General features: G+C 41.0%; 1 pseudogene; it reads right to left on the reverse strand.

Moving 5' to 3' along the window:
* Positions 1–3,714: 3,714 nt before the first annotated feature.
* The window catches only part of LOC101642566, a 90,100-nt pseudogene continuing 66,523 nt past the window's right edge, over positions 3,715–27,291 (reverse strand).

The raw sequence follows: 27,291 nt of genomic DNA on the forward strand, positions 1-27,291 counted from the left end.
CCAATCAGAAGGCTTTCATGCAAGCCTTCTGCAAAACACAAAATCAGGGGGAAAAGATGCTAAATCAAACTCAAATAAAAAGCAGTGATAGAAAGCCCAACAAAGTCCACACAGGGAATCAAACCTGCTTTTAAACAGAAATATTGACATAGCAATTTAAAATAAATACCAGCTTCATATGCTGAACACTTTATTATTGGTTGACAGAACTGCAAGTGTAAGGAACACGTTCTTTCTGAAACATTGCCAAAGGCAAGCCTCTTGAAAACCAAACATTGTGACATGTTCTTAAATAAGTTACCATCCCGTCAAGTGTTACAGTCAGTATAACATAGCGCCTGCACATTCATTAAGCCCACAGTTTGCAATTAAGGTACACATGTTTGCTTCTCCAAATGTCTGGAAGCCAGGTGGAACGAGTCAATCGCTCTGGTGACATTGAGCATTTCTGTAACCATGCTGACTTCTAGCTTGGTATTTTGCATAGTCTGACTATTATATAGAAAGCAGAATTGCCAGTATGTCCTTTTGTGTAAAGCTGTAAATGCTCAGAAGATCTTTGCAAATCCTAGCTCTGTCGTGTGATGGTACATGAAGCAGCTGTCTACAATTATACTGTTAAAAAGTTTCATTGTAAAAGACCCTTCAAATAACCACTCCTGCCTGTCATTGTACATGAGCTGGCTTCATTCCTCTCAGAAGGTGGAGAGGACCACAGCCGTAGACATACACTGGAAGCTTACAGTACTGGGGGTGTGGTCCTGGTTCTTTCATTATTTTCTAATCATTAGAGAAAGTGCCTATGGAAAAAATATAATAATTCTACGCTGGCTTTCAATATTTCTTCACATACAAAGGGGCTCAAAAAGTGCGTGGAAAAATTCCTTACCTTTTAATTCTCTTTTTCAAGGAATTTTCTGAAGCCGCTCAGATTCCAAAGGCAAAATAAAAGTGGATTTCATGATCACTGAGGGTAATACCTAAGGATACGAGGCCGAGAGACAGAGTAAAGGGGCTGACCTGAAGTAAAGACAGGAAGTTGCAGTGAATTGGAAGCTTGAATTGTGGGCACTTGGGCAACTGAAATGCTAGATGTCAAGTAGCTAGACAAAATATGGTTTTTATAAATAAATCCCTGTAAGGCTAAAGTTGTGTGACCTCCCCCATCTACCGCTCTAGGTATAGCAAAATAAAACTCTCGTGGTAAAGTCAGGAAGAGCTAATTAGCTGCCAGCTACATCTGAGGTGATAGGGCAATGGGGAGGCAAAACAAGGATTGCCGGAAAATTGCTCTCAATGTGTGTCTACGAGAGAGGGATTGGAAAGATTGCTTAAAGTGCAAGAGCGCTTTCTGGTATTTCTGACAGTTAAAGTACTCTAAATTGGAATGCACTCCCATAGACCAGAATGAGGAAGAAAACAATTGCTAAGGGGTGTTGATGGTTATTGGGATGGTTAGTCTTCATTGTACAGGCTGGTGCAGCATGGTGAAGTTACAAAATAAAATGAAATTTTAAGAACTTTGAAAATATTTGATTAGCAGGATGTAGGAAGTCTCCCATATTTAACCACACTCTGCTCTCTACCTTCTCCAACCCCTCCACCCCATTGTGGTCTTTTTTACCACCCATCCATTGGTTGTCTACTGAGTGGAACTGCACTCCACAGGGTTGTGAAGGCTGAGATCCGTTGACAGCAGATGTGAGACCTCGCCTCTGAGGGGCTGCTCCGTGGGTTGCCAACCACCCTCATCCAGAGACCAGTGCAGCACACAATCCTTCACACCAGCCCGGCGCTCCAACCTGAGTTCAGCTCCCCACCTGGAACTACTCCCAGCTCAGCAGCTCCGTTCTCTGACTCTCTGTCTGTTGCTTTTCAAACTAGTGATTGTAAGAAGAAACCATTTGAATACCTTTCAGTCTTACCAGGAAATCAGTCATAAAATTATGACAATGCAAAAAACATACACAAAATGGGCACTTGGTATCAAACTGTACTCTGTTGTCATCCTCTCTCTTTGCCAGGGCGACTTCCCTTTGCTAGATGAAGGAAAGAAAGAAAAAAAAAAGCTGTCAGAGAATTCACTCTGACAAAGCCCTATACAAGATTTCCAAGACTGTAAATCTTCTCTGTGGCCTTGCAGCTATCAGTCCAGAGCTTACGCCATCACACCACCAGGTTTCCTTGGGTAGAGAAGAGACTCTTTATTTGTGAGCTCCTCCTGATTGTTGCACAAATTCTACTGGCTATCCAGGGCTTTCCTGACACTTAGATCACTTGAGTTAATGGATACCTGCCTTAGTCACGCACCTGGATCTGAAGCTTCTGTGTCTTTGGAAAACCAATAGGGGCAAATCACGTTCTGTTGGTGGTATTGGCCCTTGAGTTATCTGTAAGCTACGGTAACCCCATGCACAGCAGAAAGAAATGCTACTCAATCATAAACCACCCCATGATCAACTGGGATTGGACCATTGTGAATTTTTGCTGGCAGATTTTCAGAAATAGATCTCCAGGATGTTCTTCCTATTTCATCTTAGTCTGGAAGCGCCACTGAAACCTATTCAGCCTCATAACAATATGCAAGTCTCCACTGACACCTAGGTGGATGGTCGCATGCTTTCTCATTTTATTCTTTTATTATTATTTATTTTGTAGTTATTGAGAATATATATAGCACAACATGGACCAATCCATCCATTTCTACTTGTACAATTCAGTGGCCCTTATTACATTCTTCAAGTTATACAACCAGCATCGCTTTCCTTTTCGAAATGTGCCTCCAAACCTAATTGCACTTCCCCCCAAATTCCTATGTAACCTTTCAAATTACTGTTATAGCTCTGATTCCATATAGATAGTTCTTTAAAGAGAACAGTGCTCAAGGCAGACATTCTTTATTAGTTTAGCTAAACTCTTGTTTGGTTTTAAGACACTTCAGGGGGTATTTAGGTTTATATTTTGAAGATTATTTCTTTGCAATAGTTTCAGGGATGCATCCAGCACTCTTAGCTCCAGATAGTCCAGAGTTCATGAGAATTTAAAATTGTGTTGTGCATTTTCCTTCTTCTGATCAGACTTCTTTAGTCTTGGATCAAACTATTCCATAATGGAAGTCATGCATCACCTGGTTCTTCTGCCCTCGTGGCAAAGGAAGGAGCTGTTCATGGAAGCAATTAGTCATACAATTCATAATCTGCTGTCACTGACTCCCACAATCTTCTGTTATCCCAGCCAAATAGAGACACAATGTGCCTTGGAGAGCCCTTTTCAAGGTCACGGACCTCAGGCACTATACAGCAAACTTAGAGTTCAGATAGACGGTAGAACAGAGCACAAAACACTTAGATCAATTAACAGTGATCTTCCCTAAAATCATGCTCTTAAACCTACAAACTGAGGAATTAAATCCCAATCTTGATTGAACATAAGCAACCTCAAAGGTTTTTTTTTCTTTCTTTTTTTTTTTTTTTAGCCACGTCATGGATTTAGTGTCCTGCAGGAAGGCAGCAGGGGTGCGGATGATGGACGCCCGGGCTACAGGAGGGGCTTGCTAGGCTGGCGGCCTCCAGGGAGACATGATTCTGAAATAAATACTGGAGGCGGGCAGGTGGGGACCCGATATTGGTCAGGGGCAGCCCGCGGCCACGCCCCACAGACGTGATTGGTCAGAGAAAGACGGAGGGAGCGGGTCAGAGGTCCAGTTGGCAGGGCCTAGAGGACCTTCTTGTGCTCCTCGTAGAAGGCCAGCACAAAGGCTCTGCCCATGCCGCGCAGCACGTTGGACTAGGTGTCCTTGAAGAAGGCCTTGCCGCCCTCGTCCTGGAAGATCTTCCGCCAGCCTTGCAGGGTCCCGTGTACATGATGTCTGCTCCTTTCCTGCCGGACTGCATCACCATGCGTCTCCGCACCGTGTTGAAGGGGTAGGAGACCACACCGGCCACTGCGGTCACGGTCTGGACGATCATCCAGCTGACCACGTGTCATGAGCGGCACGATCAATAATGACTTAACGCTCTTAGACATTTTCGAATGCTCGGTTTATTCACTGCAAACACACATCAAACAACCTAAAATATTACTCAAACTACTAAGGGCAAACAACTATAAGCATAAGGGCAGAATAACAACTATGAGCATAATGGCAGAATAATAACATTCCTCACACATTTCATAATAGCACCATAGTCCCAATCAGCATTGCCTCATCGGTGCACTCAGCCCGGGTAGAGTTGGAGAGAGCAGGAGATGATGTCTCCTTGGTTCCTAGCTCTCTGAAAGTCAGTGTCTCTACCCGGGTTTAAATTGACATTTTGGCTAGCCCTTTGATGTATTCACTGTCCCAGTCAAGTCTTATCCGGTCTTTCCATGCTTTAGGTGACTCGGCTAGCTTTTGGGCGTCAGTCAGGTCTCAGCTCAGTCTTATCAGGGGTCTCACATTTTTGTGGTGGCTTCTTGGATGTAACTGTTGATTTGGGCCCCAATGTCACACTTAATTTTTTTCTTTAAAGTGGAGTTTCTTGTGTTTGTTTTTTTGATGTGGCTCAACGTCTTGCAAGGTAGTTCAATGTCTTGTAAGGTAATTCAACGTCTTGCAAGGTAGTTCAACGTCTTGCAAGGAAGTTTTATGGTGCTCTCATCACCACGATTTGTGTGTTCTTGGGGTCGGGCAGCATGCCTTTAGCTGTGTCTAGACACCGAAGTAGGCGGCGCGGTAGATGATGATGCCCTGCATGGACACGTTGAAGCCCTGGTAGAGGCCGTGGATTCCGTCGGACTTGCTGATCTTGACCAGGCAGTCGCCCAGGCCCCTGAACTCGCACTCCGTGCCCGTTGGCAGCCAGGCGCATACGGGTAGAGGAAGCACAGGGAGGTGGCGCCGGCCGCCCCACCCGAGGCCAGGTTACCAGCGAAGTAACGCCAGAACTGAGTGTGCTTGTCGACACCGCCCAGGAAGACCTGCTTGTACTTGTCCTTGAAGGCGAGGTTGAGAGGCTGCGTGGGGAAGTAGTGGATGATGTTGGCCAGGTTCCCGCGCCAGAAGGACAGCACGCCCTGCTCTCGGGGGATGCGCACGATGCTGTCCACGACGCCCTTGTACTGCTGGTCCTCCGCGATCTGCTTGCTGGCGTGCTGCACCTGCAGAAGCAGCTTGACCCGCTCGCTCGATTGGGGCCACAGCCATCTTGGAGATGACGGCGGCGATGCCGCCCACCAGGAAGTCCTTGGCGCAGGAGATAGCTTGGTCCATCACGGTGCCGGAGAGTGCAGCGGGGCTAGCGGGCAGCCGGAGTGGACACACGAGGGTCAGGAGGGTGGGCGCCGCTGGCTCCGCCGCAACTGCCAGGACCGAAAAGCCTTTTTTCCCTTCTTTCTTTTTAATTTTTTTGGTGTGTGTGGGGTCGTCATTGCTGTAAGTACATTATTCACACAAGTTTGGTAAATTCAACTTTTTACAGGTGTGCTACATTAGACCGAATCTGCAATACGTTTTTGTGCGACCCTACCAATAATCAATGAAAATTTCCCATCACGATAACCTTTCTGCAACCTTCATACTGTGAACATCACAAATAAACTTTGGTTTCGACACGTGTGCATTTTTTTGTCTTTTGGTATGAACCATAGCGTACAGCATTTGTCCTTTTCTGATTGACACATTTCAGACCGCATGTCTCCCACCTCCATCCATATTGCTACATACGTGAAGACTCAGTTCTCCTCCACACCACAGCTCTCTAAGGTAGTATTCCTTTGTCAGTGGTCATGGAAAAATCACCGAATCTCTTTCGACTGTTTTGGCCAAAGCATCAGAGGGTCGATAGTCACATTTATTTTTGACAGAAGAAAGAAAAAAATAGAGGGAGATGTGTCGATATATGAGGAACTTACTATTTACTTATGAGACAGTAAATTTACAGAACATTGGAATGAGTCTGAACATGCTTCAGTCACTTATCAATATCTTGAACAACCCACTTAATCTTTCTTTGATATAATTTACTCATATGTAAAATGAAAAGATTCTATCCATCCCATTTTTAATTTCCCACAAGTGACAAAAGGCTACAAGATTTCATTATGCACCTCCTTTAATGGCTTTAAATACTAGCGTTTTTAAAAATCTTCATACTTATTTATAAGAGGAGATTTGGTATTTATTAACCTGTATCTCCCTAACATATATCTTACTCTGAAAACTTTATCATTAAGCGTCAAAGCAATACGGAATTTCAGAGTTCCAATAAATGTAAGAAATACAAAGGAGAAGAATGTTCCCAGAAGCATCAGGTCATTTTGTTTGTCAAAGCATCTCAAATACTAAATGGAGAGATCTTCCCAAATAGTCAAAGATTGAGAAGATCTTCAAAGAGAACATCCAAAGTGATTCAACTAATATTCCAGCGTAATTTATATCACAGTCACATAGCTGGTGCCCTAATTAATGGAAAACCCTTTGATCTGTATCTCTAATAAGCAGAGATGAAAGAATAAAAAATTGAAGAATGAACTGAATCCTGAGAACCTACTAAGTAGATGTAGTCTCTAAGTGGTGTAAGCAGTTAAGCTCTCTACTACTAATTAGAAATTTTCTGATCCCAAACCACCTGCAGGTACCTTTAAAGAAAGGGCTGGCAATCTAGTTTCAAATGATCACAAACTCTGCAGATGCTATGAATGTGCACTTCGATGTCAAAACATATGGTATTGCCAGGAGTTTGAGTTTGAATCAATTCAATCGCAAGTAGCTCGCTACAAGGCATTGAACTGAGAGAAAGATGAACCCCACCTGGCCCCTGACATCAGGACGAGGATCGCATTATAAAGGGACACCCGAAGCCCTGAGAAGTATGAACACTGTAGACACTTTGAGGCAATTAGTTAGAGATGACAGAGATGTGGGGAGAACAAAACTCAGTCAATCAGATCAGTTTGCTTAAAGGACTAAATTAGATAACTTGATTGAGAAAACCCCACACAGATTAAAATCGGATTTGCTCATGGGGTGCAAGCACACCACCGGTGGTTTCTCAGGCAGTTCACTTTGAATCAGGTGTTCGTTCAGCTTACCCAGGAGTCATCTAGAAAGTGGAGTCTAGCTCAGATCATTGTATTTGTTCTAAAATAAAAGGAGCAAGAACACACAGATGGGAAAACAAAAACAAAAGCAAAGAATGGCTGAGGCAAATATAGAAATCATAAATTATAAAGCGAAAGCAGAGAGAGGCATGGAAACTGGAGTGGTGATTTATAACTGTCCTTTTCAGTTCTAAAATAAATAACAAATTCCTTGATTATATATCCAAGATCAGAAATTACAGAAAATGAGTTCAGATCATCCAAACACCACAAATAACACCAGAATTTTACATGGAATATATTTCAAGCACATTTCTTCAAAGCCCTGTTAATTTTTTTTCATTACAAAATTGTGAGCATTTAAATGCCAAACTCAGTGCTGGATTTGATGAGTCCGGCATAGCACCCACTCAATTGTATCATGGCGATCACATGTTTACTTCTACAGACCGACATTACTCTCCTGTGTTCACTTAGCATACGGACACCAAAAATATCCAAAACACAATGCTCAAGACAAAACCAAACAACAACATAAAACAATGCTAATTTGTAGTCAGTTACATAATTGTATAATGTGCTGGCACTTCCCTTGACAAACAGAAGTAATTGTATCAGATCTATATAAAGCCAAAAAACCCTCTGCCGTGGCATTTACCCTGACTCACAACAAGCCCTGGGGATAGAGTAGATTCACTCAGTGGGTTACACATTTTTCCAAAAGCAGGATGCCTCATCTCCTCTCTCAGAGCTGCTGACCAGTGGGTTAGCTGCAGCACACTTTAACTGCTGCCCTGCCAGGGCTCCTCAGATCAATGTAGTATTGTTATTGCTTGGAGCTGTCAAGTCAGTTCCAACTCATAGCGACCCTACGTGTAACAGAATGACATACTGCCTTGTCCTGTGCCATCCTCGCAAAGCTTATGTTCAGCCTATTGTTGAAACCGCTGTGTCCATCCAGTTCACTGAGGGTCTTCCTTGGCTCACAGACCCTCCACTTTACCAAGCATGTTGTTTTCCACGCCAGGGACTGATCCCTACTGATAACATGTCCAACGTACAAGAGATGAAGTCTCACCATCCTCAGCATTCATGTACTTGATCCAAAATTCCAGTTTATTTTACATGGAATGTTGGAGATGGAGAATAGGGAAAAAAATTATCCTAGAAAGCACAAATTTAAGATCTTTTTTTTTCATTTTATAAGTAAGGCTTCATATTTGAAGTTGAATTATCACTAAATATCTCCTCTTTTATGACACCTGACTTTGGGTAATTTAGCATCACTCAGCTGTTTAAGCAAGAAGTGAGATGAGGATTTACCTCTCTCTCCACTCAGATCTAGAGGTTAGAACAGGATTTCCATATAGGTTCACTATGAAGCAAAGCCAGTGAAAAAGAATATGTGATTGTTTTGATAACAAATAAAACCCGAGTTATATGAATTATATTCACCGAAGTGAAATTGGGTTTTTTTTTTTGGCAAAATAGCCCTACTGTTTCTATATGGTAATCTTATGCATTTATCACATAGGCCTTAGTGAAAAATATTTTAGATACTATATAAATCCCTGTACTTTTAGAAGAAATAGTCACCTATTGTCAGAAAGTAGATTCCGGCTCATATAACTCTATCAGACAGAGTAGCACTCCCCCCAGAGTCTCCAGGGCTGTGCTCTTAATGGACTCAGGCTGCCCTACCTCTGTCCTGCCATGAACTGGTATTTCCACAGTGGAGCACATCATCACTGTGCTCCAGCGGTCTGTTTCTGATTGATTTATTTGTTTGAAGAGAGAGCTATACAAAATATTGTTTCTCAAATCATGCTTTCATATATTACATTCAAAATTGGTCAAAATTTTGATTTAAAAGACGAATAAACATATTAGGCACCTTTAATCATAGAATTTTAGAACTGAAAGATAGCTTAGAAATGTTCTACACCAGCATAGCAAAGACAGAACTCATATGCTGCCATTCATCTTCCTTAAACCCCAGGCAGATAACCAAACCAAACCAAACCAAACCAAACCAAACCAAACCAAAAATCACTGCCATCGTGTCAATTCCAACTTAGAGAAACCAAAATCAAAGTCACGAGCATTGGGTTGATATCAACTCATGATGTCACTACAGGCCAGAATGAAACTGTCCCTATTGGTTTCTGAGGTTATGACTCTTGATGGGAGCAGAAAGCATCATCATCTATCTCCCACAGAGCTACTGGTGGTTTCAAACTTCTGACCTTGTGGCTAGCAAACCAACTTGTAACCCAAATGTGCCACCATGTTGTTATTGTTGTTAGATACTGTCAAGTCAGTCCTGCCTCAGAACAACCTCATACAAAGCAGAACAAAACACTTCCTGGCCCTGCACCATCTTTGCAATTGTCATGTTCAAGTCCAACATTGGAGCCACTGTGTCAATCCATCTTTTTGAGGGTCTTCCTCTTTTGTGCTGCACCTCCACTTTACAACCATAGAAACGCTAAAAGACCCATGGCCTATAATGCCTATGCAACCTATGCATTCTCGATGTGGTCTCTTATATTTGTGTAGACTGCCCTTACCAGGCCATCAGTATTGGCACAGAAGATAAAATCTATACTTTAACTCTTCTGCAGTTCAAAATCACACTATTATAGAATCAAATCCAGCTCACAGTGACTCTATAGGACAGACTATAAAAGCTCCATAGGATTTCAGAACTGTAAATCTATATGGGAGCAGATAGACGCAACTTTATCCCCTGGACCAGCTGATGCATTTGACCTTGTGATTAGCAGCTAAACCCTTGACCCTATTTAGCACCCTCAATATACAGATAAAGAAACTGAGGTCAAGAGAACCTTAGCATATTCTCTATTTTGCTATTCCATTAGTTTTTCAGTAGAGCTAGGATTAATAAAGAGTTCAGTTTTTATAGCTGTATCTAGTTGCTTAGAGAGCTCTTTTAATAGTTAGAGACAGGAGGTTTGGAATTAGAATATTTTTAATTTAAAAAACTCATTGCCTTATTTTCATTGCACTGCAGCTGCTGATTTTCATATACATAATGTGTTGTTATTTTTTCTCCAGCTTCTCTTTGTAAGCCAAAAACACCTCTTAAGAAAAGAGCAGCAGTCTTTCATCTTTTTCCTTTTAAACATATTATTGAAGTTACAGTTTGTGACTAATGGACTTCAAGAATGCATGGGACCAGTCATGCCTGGAGATAGTTTCTTCCACCTGTAGCAGCTGAGATTTGCTTTTCTGCTCACCAAACATGCGGGACTGTCCATCTCCACATGATGAGGATATTCCAGGAGAGTTTGTTACTCTGATTCCTACTTCACCACCTGCATGCTGTAGGACTCACTTTATCTTCACCCAGATCTAAACAAAGCTAGGATTTCTTTCCATGTACTACCCCTTGGTACAAACCAGTTGATACTGGGCGTTGGGCCCTGAATAAATGACACAGGAGCCACATGTGACCTGCTCTGACTGTAGAAGAGGGGAAGAGAATCCAACTCCATATCTCCCAAGCATAACACCTATAATTCAGAAGTCAGGCATGCCTCCACCTTCCGACATTCTTCACCGTATTCTGACATCGACTGCCCTTCCCTCGGCGCTCTTCTTTCTGGATGGGTTCACTAATCCATTGCAACAGGCAGAAGTCACTAACAAGACTCACCACTAGGAGGCTTATTAGGGACGCTAACAGATTAGGGAACAATGTTAAAGAGACAATTCTTTTGTTCAAAGTGCTTCTGCAAAAGCAAGTGTTATAATTAGTGCAGATACCTGCCTAAAGGGCGCCCCACTGGGCAAGTCTTCCTGCTGCGCAGAGACACTCACCTTTCTCCTTCTTCTGTGGACCCGAAAGCCTGCAGCTCTGCTTTGAGCTCTCGGCACCGATCCTCTGGCACCTTCCACACCACGATCTTGAACACATTTCTGTCTGGGATGTTCTTCCTCGCTGATGGTGGGGTTCTCTGTTCCAGTTTCTGAAATGGCTCACTTTACACCTAGGAGAAAGGCAAAACTGATTTTAGCAGCGTTCCACACACCTTCTTTTCATGGTGTCCCCTAATCAACTGGGGGGCATTACAAAGACTTCTAAAGACTATGGTTAGAAGAACCATACCGAGTCATTTCACTTCACCACAGGCCACTTCCACTCTGTTCACGCAAATGTTGCTCTCTCACTTAGTACCGTCTTGTCAGATATTATATAAGTCTCGCTTTTATAAATTTTAGGCAATATAAGATTGTTTATTAACCAGTCATGCATTCATTCTACAAATATCTACAAACATGAAACGTACTGCCATTGAGTCAGTACCAACGCAATGACCATCTATGACAGTGTATAAATGCCCCTGTAGGTTTCTGAGACTAACTCATTACAGGAAGAGAATGCCTCATTCTTCTCCTGTGGGGTGGCTGGTGGTTTCAAACTACTGATATTGAAGTTAGCAGCCAAGGTGTAATCACGATGTCAGCAGGGCTTTGGAATTCAGCATTTACCAAAATAAAGACCTTGACCTAAGGAAGTCACTGCATCTCAGATGTCGATGATGGCTAAAACGAATTTAATGCACAGTCAGAGGAAAGTAGGTGGTAGGGAAGACTTGCTTTTCTAGATGTTTGTCAGAGGAAGGAGATCTTACTGAAAACCTATTTGGTCAACAGCCCAAGTAAAATAAACAAGTTGTGTATATCTGGTTAAAGATCATCCAAAGACATCATTGCCTTACATATATTATTTAAACCCATGAGATTGAAAAGAGCATTGGGAATTGAACTTTAAATATCAGAAGTGAGGGACATAATAGGAGAGTAAGATGGAATCTGTAGAGTTGTAGGAGAACCAATATAAAGTGGTGCCCTCTGCGTCAGCTGAAGAATATGTCATACGAATGAAGTGTTAACAGGGTAAAATAATATCAAAAGATTGAGTGAGATAAGGTTAAAAAATGGATATTCCATTTAATCACATAAAGTGGAGGCATTCTTTATAAGAATTATTTGAAAATAGACTAATGGAGGCAAAGAATGTAGCCAGTATAACAACAAAACTGTTGCCATCGAGTTGATTAGGACTCAAGTATGTCAGAGCTAACCAGTGCACCACGACGGGATTTTGAATGGCTGCTTTTTCAGGGCATGGATCAAGAAACCTTTCTTCTGAAGTGCCTCCGAGTGAACTTGAACCCCTTACCTTTGGATTAGCAGCTAAGTACATTAACCTTTGTACCACTTAGAGATTCCACAGCCAGAACAGTGCAGCGCTTTCTAAGGGTCTTACTCTAAAGAGCAGATCAATGGGATAAGGTGATTTTGCTTCATTGCTTTTTAAATTTTAGGATTGGAAGATAGCTTATATAATCTTCAGAATAATGTGGTATAAAAATGTGAGAAATGATGAAATAAGAGCTAGAAAGAGACTTGCAGGAGTAATATCCATGTGAGGGCCCTATGAATGCACTGGAGGGGGAATGGCCTGGGTTGCTGTAACTGGAAACACATGTATTTGATCCATAGTGAAGGGAAGGGGTGGGGGGGAGGTTGGGAGGAATAGGAGACATTGTGTATATAGTTGTGAAGGGTTGAATGATGTGCTGCTAGGAACATTAGCTTCTGATTACTTCAATTTTCTCATTGAAAGTAGAAAAAAGTTACAGTTGAAGATAAGAAGGCAGGAGTGTTTAAGTTTTGAGGCAAAAAAGATTCCTTCGGCCGTCCACCAAACAATGTGAACCAACTAGCACCCTTGCACGGTCCAATCTGAAAATATGGGGAACTATATACTCCTTGATAATTGTCCACATTAGTGCTCCCTGAATCAAGAACGGACTGCATGTTCCAGAAAGTCAGGCAAAGTATTGGCTTGTCGCTCTCACCTTGTCGCAGATAGTTTTAAAAAATCACCCAGCTAACAAACATACACTCTCTCCCCAGCACCACCACTCCTAATTATAATTATGAGAGACCTTCAAAGATTCATGGCAAAATTCCTTCGCATTTTAATGCCATTTTCCCACAAAATTGTCGAAGCCCCTTCTTAGATCACTGTAGTCCTTCTCTGACGTCACTTCCCTCAGCCTCTTTCTGAAACAAATACAAAATGGTTGAGAATCGAGGGAAAACACCAATACTTTATATTTCTTTAGCTCTTTAGTCCCTATTTGTTTAAAGATATTGTCTGACAATTATGTCACAAAAATTTGAAGACAGATGATGTAGGTGATGTAGCATGTAAGCGGTGTTATAAAATAAAATCTGCAGTAATGATATGATATGGTATCATATTGAGATATAAATAGAAAGCCATTCACATCCATGGTCATTTTGCTTTTTGCAATAAATGATGTGAGAGGCCATCTCTGAGCCCTGCCCCCCTTACTGCCAACAGACAGTCAGACCGGCCTCCACGCTCTGTACTGCTTTCCCCACTCTGATCCCAACTGTTCCTCCCAGGCACTCGACTTCTGTGCTGGAGTGGGTAATTCATTATAATGGCCATACCCAGCTCACAGAGAATACTCACAGTTGTGGAACTTGATAAGAGAAGTTAATAAGTTACCACAAGTCTGGATCAGTAAACAGTAAGGATGCAGTCATTGATACTCAGCAACGTCTCTCCTTAGCCAGAAAACAAGTCTCTCTACAATCCGCCCCCCCATGTGGTCCCTTGGCCTCTGCCTTCCTAGACCAAGAAGCCTGCCTTTCCCACAGTCCCACATTCTCAGCACTGCTCTTCTTTTGTCCAATAGTCTCCATGCTACAGGCTCTGGTGCCTCTGGTGTGGCCTCCATCACTTCAGACAGAGATCTGGAACATACTCTTCTGACAGTCCTGGGTTATTCTCTCTCTGCTCCTGCTCAAAGGTGGCTCATCTTTATCACCAGGACAGTGGTAACAAAAACTGACCAATCCCCTCTTTTAGTGTTACATATGGCCTATTTCCATAGTCCCACCCAATCAGTCGGTGGGAGTTATAGAGACTTACATAGAAGAGCAACATTAAGAACTGTCATAGTGAATGAGGGGAAGAGTGCGGAGTGGAGACCCAAAGCCCATTAGTAGGCCACTGGACATCCCCTTGCAGAGGGGTCTCGGGAGGAGACCAGTCAGTCAGGGTGCAATGTAGCAACGATGAAACATACAACTTTCCTCTAGTTCCTAAATGCTTCCTCCTCCCACACTATCATGATCCCAATTCTACCTTACAAATCTGGCCAGACCAGAGGATGCACACTGGTACAGATAGGAACTGGAAACACAGGGAATCCAGGACAGATGATCCCTTCAGGACCAGTGGTGGGAGTGGCGACTGGGAGGGTAGTGGTGTGAGTGGCGACTGGGAGGGTAGAAGGAGGGTGGGTTGGAAAGGGGGAACCGATTACAAGGATCTACATGTGACCTCCTCCCTGGGGGATGCACAACAGAAAAGTGGGTGAAGGGAGATGTCGCACAGGGTGAGATATAACAAAATAATAATTTATAAATTATCAAGAGTTCATGAGGGAGGGGAGAGCAGGGAAGGAGGGGAAAAATGAGGAGCAGATGCCAGGGGCTTAGGTGGAGAGCAAATGTTTTGAGAGTGATGAGGGCAATGAATGTACAAATGTGCTTTACAAAATTGATGTATGTATGGATTGTGATGAGTTGTATGAGCCCCTGATAAAACGATTAAAAAAAAAGAACTGTCAATCCACCACAGCTTTCAACAGGCAAAGGAAGCATTTCTTTCATCATCTGGGAAAGAAAGGTGAGGGAACAGGAATTGAGGGAGATGTCCTGAGATGCTTCAGGAACCCCTAAACATACTTTCAATTGCACATGGTGTATTTAACCCAGGAGTGAAAACTTTTCTTGACTTGTGTTCAGTTGCACATGGAAGCAAATTGGATAAAATTTCTAAAGGCCCTTGCTCTCTATTCTTTCCTAGAATGAGTCTTACATATTTGTATTTATATAGGATTCATGACTCTGAATTGTTCATCAATTGAATTGCCTAAAATCTACCCGATAATTACTCAGGGAGTGAGAATTTTGGTAGTCTGTAGCAGGGGTCAGCAAACTTTTAAGAAGGAAGCCAATCCTGTTCTGTTTGGATTTTTGGTTATAGGACATTTTCTAAACTATAAAGTGATAGAATAAACCATAAAAGACTAAGCGATTTTGCTTAAAGATTATGTGAAATTTATAACAGAGAGCAATGCAAAATAAAAAGACAAATACCTTCATTTCCTTATCCTCTTCTCCTTTCCTTGTCTTTCCAAACAATGCAGCTCCAACGATAATGGAGAAGGTACGTTCTGCTGGTCTGTTGTACTGGTCAGGGATTGGAGCACTGCCCAAGGAGCATTCCCTGTACTCCCAGCTGCAGGAAGGAAGTGGAGAGGGCCAAATGAACAGGCTACATACGTGTGAGAGTACAACCTGCTCAGGATGTCAAAGCCTGAAAGAACTAGGAAGCCTTTTTGCGGGCAAGGTAGAAATATCAGCAAGTTAAGAGGTTTACTGGAGTGTGCTTGATTAAATAAATAAATATGTTGAGCATAGAGGAAGCCACGTTTCTCATTATAGCAAACAGTTAAGAAATACAGAAAAACTAGAATGAACCCTATTATTATATTTCATTGAAATTAGAAGTATCACTGTGAAGTCATTCATCTTACAATATATACATTTATATAGAAATGAATATAGATAGTGTGTGTATGTGTTCCCTACTTCCATCCATTAAAATCAAATGGCTGAAGATTACATACCAAAATATTTTCAGTAACTATTTAGGCCATTAGAGTAATGTTCAATATTTTCTTCCTGGCTATTTAAAAACAAAATCTTTAAAGAACCTGTAAACTTTGACTTGCAGTCTGCGTAGTACAGAGAGCTAAGCATTTGGCTAATGCTGCATGCATGACATTGCCATGAGTTGGAATCAATTCAATAAAATCAATATTTTTATCATGAAAACAAATTTTAAAGAAAAGATGCAAGGAATGCAGGAGGAAGGTGCAGGCACTCTGGCCTATATTGTAGCTTGTGCCCCTGAAGTCTTTCCCAGACACCTCTGTGCTTTTTCTCATTCCTACAGCAGCTGTCAGCACAAGCACCCCATTTCGCAGCTTTCCTGGGGATAGTTGAACCACATACCAGTTTTATCAGGAAGAATGTTCCTTCAGAATTTCAGTATAAATGCAAAGCCTTCAAGGAAAACGAGCTCTTTCTTTTTCGTTGTGTCTGGAAGGTTATGCTCTGCTTTTAGGTTAAGCAGCCGTCTTGCGACGCTAAGTCCATAGGCACAAGGACAAAGGCCCATGCACCGAAGAGAGGAGTAGACAGATGGAAAGGACTGAGTTCCTGGTGGCTTCTCTGAGCTCTTTCGCTAGCTGTGAGCGCCTCACCCTCAAATTTCCTGTTTGACGATACTAATAAAGTCCTCTAATGTTAAATTGCATTTAAGTAAAGAAATGATTTAAATAAAGAAGCCTGAGGGAGACTAATACACTGTACTTATGCACCTGGTGCCACCAAAAGTCAGATTTGACTTGACAGCAACCAATATAACAGTAACATACTTTATGCAAACAGAGGTATATGTCGACATTTCACATAACCCTCCTGCTTAGGCCCAGCATAACATGTAGCTTGTTGTAAAAGCATTATAATCATAATTATGTCATGTGCCTTCTAACAATAAGAGCACATTATCCTAAAAACAATTTTCTTTTTATGAATGAAAAAAAACTCTTGTAAAATATGGCATTTAATTTCATTACACCTAATATATGTATCTTAGAAACATTATTTTAACCTACTTGTTAGTAAAATATAACCCTTCACCTAAGTATTAAAAAGTTCCTGAGTATACGATGAACTGCTCAGCACTGGCCTGTCAGTTTGTCTTACTGTGGTGGCTTGTGTGCTGGTGTGATGCTGAAGGCCATGTCACTGGCATTTCAAATGCCAGCAGAGTCGCCCAAAGTGAGCAGGTTCAACAGAGCTTCCAGCCAGAGAACAGATCATGAAGAAGTATTAGGCTGCCCATTTCAGGGGAATTAGCCACTGAAAACCTGAAGGATAGCATCGAGATATTGTAAGTTTCTGAAAACCTAATGAATAGAGGCAGACTATTATCAGAGGTGGTGCCAGAAAATGACCCCTCAGGTGGGAAGGCACTCACAATATGACTGAAAAAAAAGCTGCCTTCTCAAAGTGGAGCCAACAGTAATGATGTGGAGGGTGAAAAGCCTGCAGGAGTACGCCTTTGTGATCTTTATTTGCTGATGGAGCACAACAAAATGAGAGAAAACAGCTGCAAACATCAATTAGTAATGGAACTTGAAAAGTATGAAGTATGAATCTAGGAAAATTGGAAATTGCCAAACATGAAATGGAACACATAAAGAGAGATATTGCAGGCATTGGGGAACTCAAGTAGATGTTGTTAGCCATGGCAAATCAGAAAAATCATTTGATTTATTATGCCAGGAATTAAAGAGTCATGAGAAATGGATCACATTCATTATCAAAAAAGTAATTTCAAGATCTATTTTGAAGTTCAGTGCTGTGTATGATAGAATAAGATCTATTAGAATACAAGAACAAACAGTTAATACAATTGTTATTCATATTTATATACCACCCAAGAAAGCTAGTGGCAAAGAAATGGAAGAATTCTACCAACAGCTTCAGTCTGAAATATATTAAACATGCAAACAAGATGCATTGGTAGTTATTGTCTATCTGAATGCAAACTTGGAAACAAAGATGAAGAAATAGTAGTTGGAAAATATGTTCTTGGTGATAGAAATGAAGCTGGAGTTATCATGATACAATTTTGCAAGAACAATGACTTGTTCATAGTAAATACCTTTTCCAGCTACAGAATCAGTGACTATACATGTTAACTTTTCCAGAAGGAATAGACAGAAATCAAATTGATGGCATCGGAGGGAAGACACAACGAAGGAGCAATCAATATTCATAGATAAAACCAGGCCAGGGCTGACTGGGGAATAGACCATCAATTGCTCATATGTTAGTATAGGTTAAAGATGAATAAAATTAAAACAAGGCCACGAGAAATGAATATGCCTGTATTAGTCTGGGTAGACTAGAGAAACAAATTCATAAACACCTATATGTATATAAGGGAGACGTTTATACACAAGAGGAATTGAACATTGAGAAAACATCCCAACCCAGTCCACTCCAAGACCATAGTCTGATATTAGCCCATATGTCCAATACCAATCTATAACGTCCTCTTTAGACTCATGAAACACATCTAATGAAGCCAAATGCAGGACGATCACAGGCCAGTGGGTAGAAAGTCTTTGGGTCCAGTGGCATTGTAAGCATCTCAGTGCTGGCAAGGGGTCTCTCTGTGGTTTCTCTGCCTTCCGTGGTCACATTGAGTCCATGTGGCTTGTCTTCTGCAATGTCTCCCAAGAGTCAGCAGAGAGAGAAGAGTCTCTCGCCTACAAGTAGGAAGTACCAGATTTCCCAGAATTCTCAGGAGAAGGCCATGCCCACACAGAAATCTCATTGGCTATCTCCAGATTGACAGCCTAGACTCCACCCCTATACTCTTAATCCTTAAATTGCCACCAGATTAGGTGACTACCACAATGACCTTGAATCAAGCCCACCTGAATTTTGAGAACATCCCAAGAACAGAGTTGATGAATTGAACACTAAGGACTAGATGAGTTGTGGGAAGGCATCAAGAACATTATTCATGAAGAATACTAAAGGTTATTACGGAGAGAGAAAAGGAAGATGTGTTAGTCTGGGTACATTAAAGAAACAAAACCACAGAAACTCTTATGTATAAGAGAGAGTTTTATATAAAGAGTAAGTGTACATTAAGAAAGCTTCCCAACCCAGTGCTGCCCAAGCCCACAAGTCCAACATTAGCCCCTATGTCCGACACCAATCTACAAAGTCCTCCTCCATCTCACAAAACACACACAATGATGCCTACTGCAGGAGTGAATGTGTAAGCATCTCAGCACTGGCAGGGGTCTCCACACAGCTGTTCCAGCACCCAGGGCTGCATCAGGGTAGGTCCATGAGACTTCTCATCAGGGATGTCTTGCAGTAATTGAGCCTTTCCAGATTAAGCAGGGAACTGGCTAAGGCAGCTGCACCCTAGTCTGACCATCACAAAGCAAAAGACCCGAGAACTAAGGAAGGTAAAGCTTATCAAGCCATTTATCTCTCCGCCCTTCAATTGATTCCATGTGTGTTTGTTGGCCAGGTTGGCACAAGAAACCTTAACTATCTCTGAAGAAAATAGCAAACTGGAAGTCAGAACAAATTCTGAACCTTGGCATAATTGTAGAGTAACTAAGGCAAACTAAGGGAGAAATGATGAAGACAAAGAGCTGAACAGAAAATTGCAAAAAGCAACGTGTGAAGACAAAATCAAATATTGTAATAAAATTTTCAAAGACCTAAAGTTAGAAAACCAAAAAGGAAGAACACACTCAGCACATCTTAAACTGAAAGAACTAAAAAAATGTTAAGGCCTCAGGTTACAATATTGAAAGATCCCACAGGCAAATTATTGAATGATGCAGGAAGCATCCAAAGAAGATGGAAAGCATATTTACACAATGTCTCTATTCCTAAAAGTACCTGTCAACATTCCATCACTGAGAAGCTGGCATATGATTAAGGACCACTGGTGCCGAAGGAAGGAGTTAAAGCTGCACTGAAAGAACTATCCAAAACAAGGCCTCAAGAATTGATGGAATCCCAATTGTGTTTCAACAGACTAATGAAGCCCTGAAAGCACTGACTCTTCTCTGCCAGGAAGCTTAGAAGATAGCTCCTCGGCCACCTCCATGGGGGAGATCCATATTTATACCCATTCCAAAGAAACGTGACCCAGATCAGATTCATAATAAATGTTCATGGAAAGAAGCAGCCAAGAGCTCAAAAAAAAAATACTCATTGCATTTGATAAATCTGCTGCACAAGACCTTTTTAAAGTGTTGAAAAGCAAAATTGTTACTTTCAGGACTAAAGTATAACACACTGAAGCCATGGTATTTTCAATTGCCCCCTATGCATGTGAAAGTTGGACATAGAATAAAGAAGAGTGAAGCAAAATTGAACTAGTTACACTTCAGTGTTGGCAAAAACCTTCTATGGAGCATCAAAAGAAACAGCAGATCTGCCTCGGAAGCGGGACATCCAAATGCTTCGTAGAGGCACGGTCGCTGAGGCTTCACCTCACCTACTGTAGACAGGGAATCAGGAAAGGCCAGGCCCTGGAGACATCATTCTTGGTAAAGTAGGGAGGCAGTGAAGAAGAGGAAATGCTGGGAAAGAAGAATTTACACAGTGGCTGCAACAATGAACACAACACAAGACAAATGTGAGGCTGGTGTAGGACAAGGCAATTACTGATCGGGCAAGTAAAAATTAAAATTACAGGCTGGTAAACCATATATTCATTACAATGACTAAAATTAAAATATGAAATAATTTGGCAAGTAAGTGAAACAACACAAACTCTACATATTGTCAGCAGGAAAGTAAATTTTAGCAGTTTGGAAATGATTACCTTTTAAAGCTAAACACTTGTGTATAAAAGCGATGGCAAAAAAACCTTTGCGGTTGTAAATGCATGTATTTATTCATGAAAGGATAGTTTCACTTCATATCTCAGCTATTTGTAATGTTCTAGTTCTGTAAACTTCATAAATGTCCATTGAAAGCACCCTATATAAATGAACTAGTATAGTCACACAATGAACACTATACAGCAGTGAAAATGAACAGTCTACAACTAGGCACACACAATAAATATTGTTGATCCTCCACACCTAGTGATGAGTGGGAGAAGTCAGACATCAGGGAGCACACCCTGTGTGGTTGCAGGTCTGTAGAGTGTAGAATACGGCAGACCTAGTTTATGCTGGTGAGTCTGGGTGGAACAAGGAAGAGCTTGAAACAGAGCAGCAGCAGGCTCGTGAGGGTCCTTATAATGTCTATTCTTGCTCTGCTTATTGATTGTATCCATTTGAAATTTTACCTAGTATGTCAGTCTGGGTTCACTAGAGTTACAAATTCATAGACACTCGTATATGTACAAGAAAGAGGTTTATATAAAGAGTAATTTCACATGAAGAGAACAGCCCAGCCCAGATCAAGTTCACACGCCTACTATTAGCCCATATGTCCAATACCAATCTATAAGTTCCTTTTCAGACTCACGCAAAGCATGCAATGATGCCGAATGTAGGAAGACTACAGGCCAGTGGGTGGAAAGTCTTGTGGATCCATTGATAGTAGAAGTATCTCAGCATTAGCAGAGGTCTCCACATGGTTCCTCCAGTTCTAGGGCTCTAGGGTGGCACTATATGTCTTGTCAGCAGGAAGACGAAGCAGAGAATGTATCTGGACTTCAGTGAGCTATTTATCTCCTTCTTGCCTCCAAATGAGGTCATCAAGCTGCGACCTGATTGACAGGCTGGACTCCACCCCTTTGCACGTTGACAGGAGATTATGTAAGAGCCACACCTAGTTTTAAAGATATATTCACATTTTGCTTGATTTTATTACAATAGTGAATAGATTTTTAAAGTTAAAAGTGTACATGGATTTTGCATACTTGTTTGTAATTTACCCATGTTTAGAAATTTTTAACTGTGGTTTCAGGTTTTACTTTGTTTTATTTTGCTTTGTTCTCAGAGCCACTCCCACCCCTCCACCCTACCCCCCAAAACCCGGTACTAGTAAGTGGGTTTATTGATAACCTTTGTTGTTATTGTTGGGTGCCATCAAGTGGGTTCCAACCCCTAAGGACCCTATGCACAACAGAAGGAAACCCTGCCTGGTCCTGGCCACCCTTACTGCCTCCTGCGTTTGAACCCGGTCTGGCAGCCACTGGGTCCATCCATTTTGTGGAGAGCCTTTCTCCTCTAACTGACCTTGGTAGTATGTGGCAATGACCACACATATTCCCAATGGGGAGGACCATGGAAAGACATTCATATTCCCCAGAAAAATTTCACAATTCAGCCCCTGCCCCTCTTCAGTTCCTTGTTTCATGTTCAGCTACCTTTATATTCAATATTCCATCCAGATTGACTTACTATCTATGTCCACCATTGTGCCCTTTATGGAATCCTTCAGGAATCAGAAGGTCGCTAGCCTTGTCTTTTCTTGGGAATTTTCTGGTTACCTTATAGCCCAAACATAACCACCTCTAAGAAATTTTTTCTGACCTCCCCTATATAAGGAAAGGCTCCCTCATGCCTGTTTTTATTAAAGTTTACACATGTACAAACACCACCTATACATGTATAAATACAAATAATAGTATTTATCAAATAGCATTATAGTTACTTTTAAAGTGGATTTTTCCACTAAAATTATACTTCTTATGGATAAAGTTTTGTTTTTGCATCTTTCATTTCTTTCACATGGAGCCTAACACATAGCAGTGAGTGCTCAAGAACAATATTTGTTCAAATACTCAGCACTGATTGCTTCTCCGAACAATGATCTTTCACTGATTATAGAAAGTTCTAATGGCCACTCTTCTTGGGGTTAACCCCACATTTAAGATATCTTTATGCATAAATCAGAACATACAAGTGTCTTTCTACTACATTGTGCACTGAGTCATTAACAAGTGAAATATTTTGTTAGGCTAATGTGCAGTTATGTGCAGTTTCACATTCTGCATCCATTACCTACCTACTTTCTATACCTCCAGCTCTTCAAACCTTTCAATTATATATATATATATATATATATATATAATTTTTTAACAGAAAGTGACTTAGCAGATATTGCAAAACACAAGAACTTCAGGGTAAAGAATGCTCTTCAGCATCAGCTAGATCTGAAATCAAACACTGGTTCCTGCCTTTTTAATCTTCAAAACACTAACTCTTTGGAGCCAGAAATTTTTAAAATCTTTAAATCACTACTTTATGGTCAGCACCCAGAACTGGTCTTTGCACATGCCAGACACTTAATTATTATTTTCTGAAAGAAACAAGAATTAACAGGCTGACGGGAACAAGAATTAACAGCCTCACCTCTCATCATACACCAAACGCTAGACACCGTGACATCAGCAAGGCAATGACACAAAAGTTGCCTTGCAATGTGTGGCCCTTATAAAGGAAACACAGGTGGTGGGGAAATAAAGCTCTGTGTGACCCACAAAGGCAAATACAAAGAATGGCCCTAAATTTGCATACGTGCTTCCAATTCCACATTGCGGATATAGAAAGCTATGCAAGAAATACCCTGCCTGATTTTTAGAATAGTCTTTCCAAATTTAATAAAACATACCACAATAAGGGTTACATATTTCCTGGACAATATTCTCCTTATATTGAAAAAATAATGAACAGAGTGAGCCTAATTAAAACTTTGTATATAGTCAGACGTGCATGGAGACAAAGAGAGAGCATGGAACTGGGAGTCCCATGGACAGAAATCGTTTCCCAGCCTCGGTACTTATTAGGAGTGTGAGTGACCTTGGGAAGAGTTCACTTGCCAGAAGAAGGGAGTTACATCTCTCATGTGGTTTTCAGGAGGAGGAAAGAAGTTAATGCCATTAATGTTTCTTTAGCCTAGCATAAAACCAGCCCTTCATAAATGTTGCACCTTTGTTATTAGAATGCTAACCTGGAGAAGGAGTATTGGCCTTTTCATTAGATTTTAATTTTTTGGAACATTGTAGAAGAAATTCAACAGCATTTCCAGGAGTTGGAATCTGTTGGCATGTAAATAAATAAATAAAATCAGAAGCTTATTTCATTCATGGGGTCAAACTTGCATATGAGTTCATCATCCACTCTTCATCTATTATGCTGAGTAAAATTATTTTCCCAAAGTGATACCAGCTTTAATCCAATCATAAAATAGTTAGCTGTTCCCAATTTTAATTGACAAATCCAATTACCATGATGAGCTTATTTATAGCCACTATTCAATATCTATTGATAGTTTCTTGACCTTGAAGAATATCATCCAATTAACATGGCAATATGTGTTAATGAATTTTTAAATTACTTCACACTGGATAAAAGGGGAAAAGGAAAAGGGAAATTCATTTTCAAAAGGAAGAATCGAAAACAAGCCTTCTATACATCTGCCATTGGAATGCAACGGTAAGAGTTTCCTTTGCATTCATTCAGTATTATGGTGGGGATAGTTGCATTATTAATTTGGTGCCAGGTTTTTTGCCTTATTTCTGGGGAACCACTTCTCAATTCAGGCAACAAAAATATATGCCCAATTCCAAGATGAGATTTTGTGTTGTTTTTGAGTTTGGTCAATATTATATCATCCTTTCAGAATGTAAGGTAAGTTGGCAACCCAACAAAACCAACAACTCCCTTAAATATGTGGGAGACCGGGAACCTTTATTACCACATTGAAGGGGAAGTGGTAGTGAGTGGTCCCTGGGGAAGGGGGCATGACTAATGACTTGTTGCCTGCCCCACTGCTCAACCCTGCTCTCTTTCCCGCTTCTAGTTTTATAGCAGTTGTATTCTAGGTTTACTTTTAGACTTGAAGCTTGGAATAAAAGATTCTGAGACCTGTATAGAAAGAATCCTAGAAATTATTTATCTCTCATTTTACAGGGTAAAAGACTGAGAAATGAAATCATGTATCCGTGGTTAATGACTTTTGTTTACTTCTCCGTCATCTTCAATTGAACAGGAGCTTCTCCAGAGGAGGGATAATGTTTGTGTACCAGCGACTTGTACAGCAAGTGGCACACAGCAGGTGCTGAACCCACACCCGAAAACACAACAAAAAACACAAACTCACTGCCATGGGGCTGATTCTGACTCCTAGAGACTATAAAAGACAGAGTAGAACTGTGTTACTAACCACAATTGAAGAGTGTGAAGCTACGAGTTATGCTGCAAGGAAAAGATGAGGCTTTCTGCTCTAACAAAGGTTTACAGCCTCAGAAACCTGTAGGGGCAATTTCACCCTCTACTGGAGGGTGGCCATGAAGAGAGGAATAGAAGGAGGGAAGAGAGGAATAAAGAAAAAAAAGAAGGGAGAAAGGAAGAAAGTATCTTAAAGGTGGTAGTAATAAGTAGTTACAGGGAAAATAATCCAAGATGTCTAAGACCTTTCCATTACACAAAATGCTAGGATACTTGTCAGTTCTGCAGCCTGGCTGGCACCTGATTTCTTATGTGCTTTGCATATTTGCAACAGCTCATGTTTATGTATTATTATGCACCTGAAGGACAGTAATTTTATCATGCCTGGGCCCCAAATCTACATGTTTGAAATCAGCAGTTATATCTGAAGTGAAGAAAATAGGTTTAACACCTGTGAAATCCCTATTTTATTTAATGCAGTTTGTTCAGAAATATTTCATGTATTAAACAGAAGTCCCTTCTCCAGGTTATATCTTATGAATTTGCAGTTACCACAAATTATTTTCCTCTGATATCAAATCTTTTAAAGATAGGAATGGAAAAAATGAGTGGGAGATTTAAATATTTACTGTCTGGAGGCAATGCTTTCTTTTAAGTCATGATACATAAGAAAAGTACGCCTCTGGAGTTTAAGAAATATTCATTTTGCCTACCCTAAGAAAAATTGTAATGGACTGAGAACTGCCTACAGTACAATGAAGTATAGCAATGAATGTAAAGTGAGACTCATGCGGGAAGATATTGTAGTCAGATGCACTAAAGCACAATTCTGAAATTAATCCTTATTATTCTGAAAGACATCACTTTAATAGCTTATTTAAAATTATCTGCTTTATTACTTTGTTTATGTCCGGGGCAATGTTGGGGAATGTGTGCTGCACTCAAGACTGACGGTGATAGGATGACAATGGGGCCTGTATTAGTCTGGGTACTTTGGAGAAACAAATCCACAGCAACTCATGTATAAGAGAGAGTTTTATGCAAAGAAAATGTGTATCACGAAAACATCCCAACCCAATGCTGCCCAAGCCCACAAGTCCAACATTAACCCATACCCAACACCAGTCCACAAAGTCCTCCACCTCACAAAACAGAGGCAATAATGCCGACTGCAGGAGGAAAGCTGAGTCAGTGAACGTGTAGGCATCTCAGCACTGGCAGGGGTCTCCACACGGCTGCTCCAGCACCCAGGGCTGCATCGGGATAGATCCATGCGGCTTCTCCTTGGGGATGTCTTGTAGGAAGTCAATCTTGCAAGCTGAAGCAGGGAACTACTAAGGCAGCTGCACCCGATGCAACCATCACAAAACAAGAGACCCGAGAACTAGAAAGGCGAGGCTTCACCACCCATTTATCCCTCCGCCTTTCAACCAGCACCACATGTGATTATCGGCCAGGCTGGCACAATTAACTAACTCAGGGCCTTTGTCAGAACACTGAGAAAGTCAGAACTTTAAGTCCTACGGATGTCAATTCTATCATTACGGCCTCATCCTTGAGTCTTACTGTCTCTGAAATCCTTCGGATGACATAAATATCTGCCTGAAGGAAAATAATCTCTAACATTGTAACTGGAATATTTTTATGTAATTATGGTCTTGTAATTTACTTTTGCAGTTGTGTCAACCTTATGTCTCACAGTGTGGCCTAAAGCCATTAAACACTTCAAAGAGAAAAATAAAATGTGTTTAATATGTCTCGATCTAAGTGTTTATAAGCGTGCATGTTCATTTCTCTGTCTGTGTGTGTGTGTGTCGGAGACAAGGAGCAGAGAAGATATGATTGGCCAATCTATGGACGCACTCTCAGCCTTGTTTAAGCACTCCATTCATTCCAACTTCAGGAGCTGCCAAAACCATCAAAAAGTACTCTAGTGAAAACGGAACAATGTTTGCTTTGCTATTAAATATATTTTTATACAAGTTGCAATTTGATTTTTACCCATTACATCTTCTAACCTCCTACACGTGCCATGTTCTGCTTCATCTTGCTCCCAAAAACTGTACCCTCTTTCAACGACCCAACGAATTCTCTCTTTTGCTAAGCCATTATCATGGTCAGTGAACCTTTTATTATACAAGCGAGTACCCAAAAAGAACTGGAATTTTTTTCTCCAAAGCTATGCATTTAAAAATTTTTGTTTTTTTTACAAAACAAGCTTATCACTTTCAAAGCACTCTGCACTACATTTAATACAACATTTGTCAAATCTGCAATTCCACTCTTGGAAGCATTTTTCAAACTCATCTGTTTGGATGACAGA

The sequence above is a fragment of the Echinops telfairi genome, unplaced genomic scaffold (assembly GCF_000313985.2).
Source record: "Echinops telfairi isolate 266 unplaced genomic scaffold, ASM31398v2 ScPeMD7_7469;HRSCAF=8507_1, whole genome shotgun sequence".
NCBI classification, from domain to species: domain Eukaryota; kingdom Metazoa; phylum Chordata; class Mammalia; order Afrosoricida; family Tenrecidae; genus Echinops; species Echinops telfairi.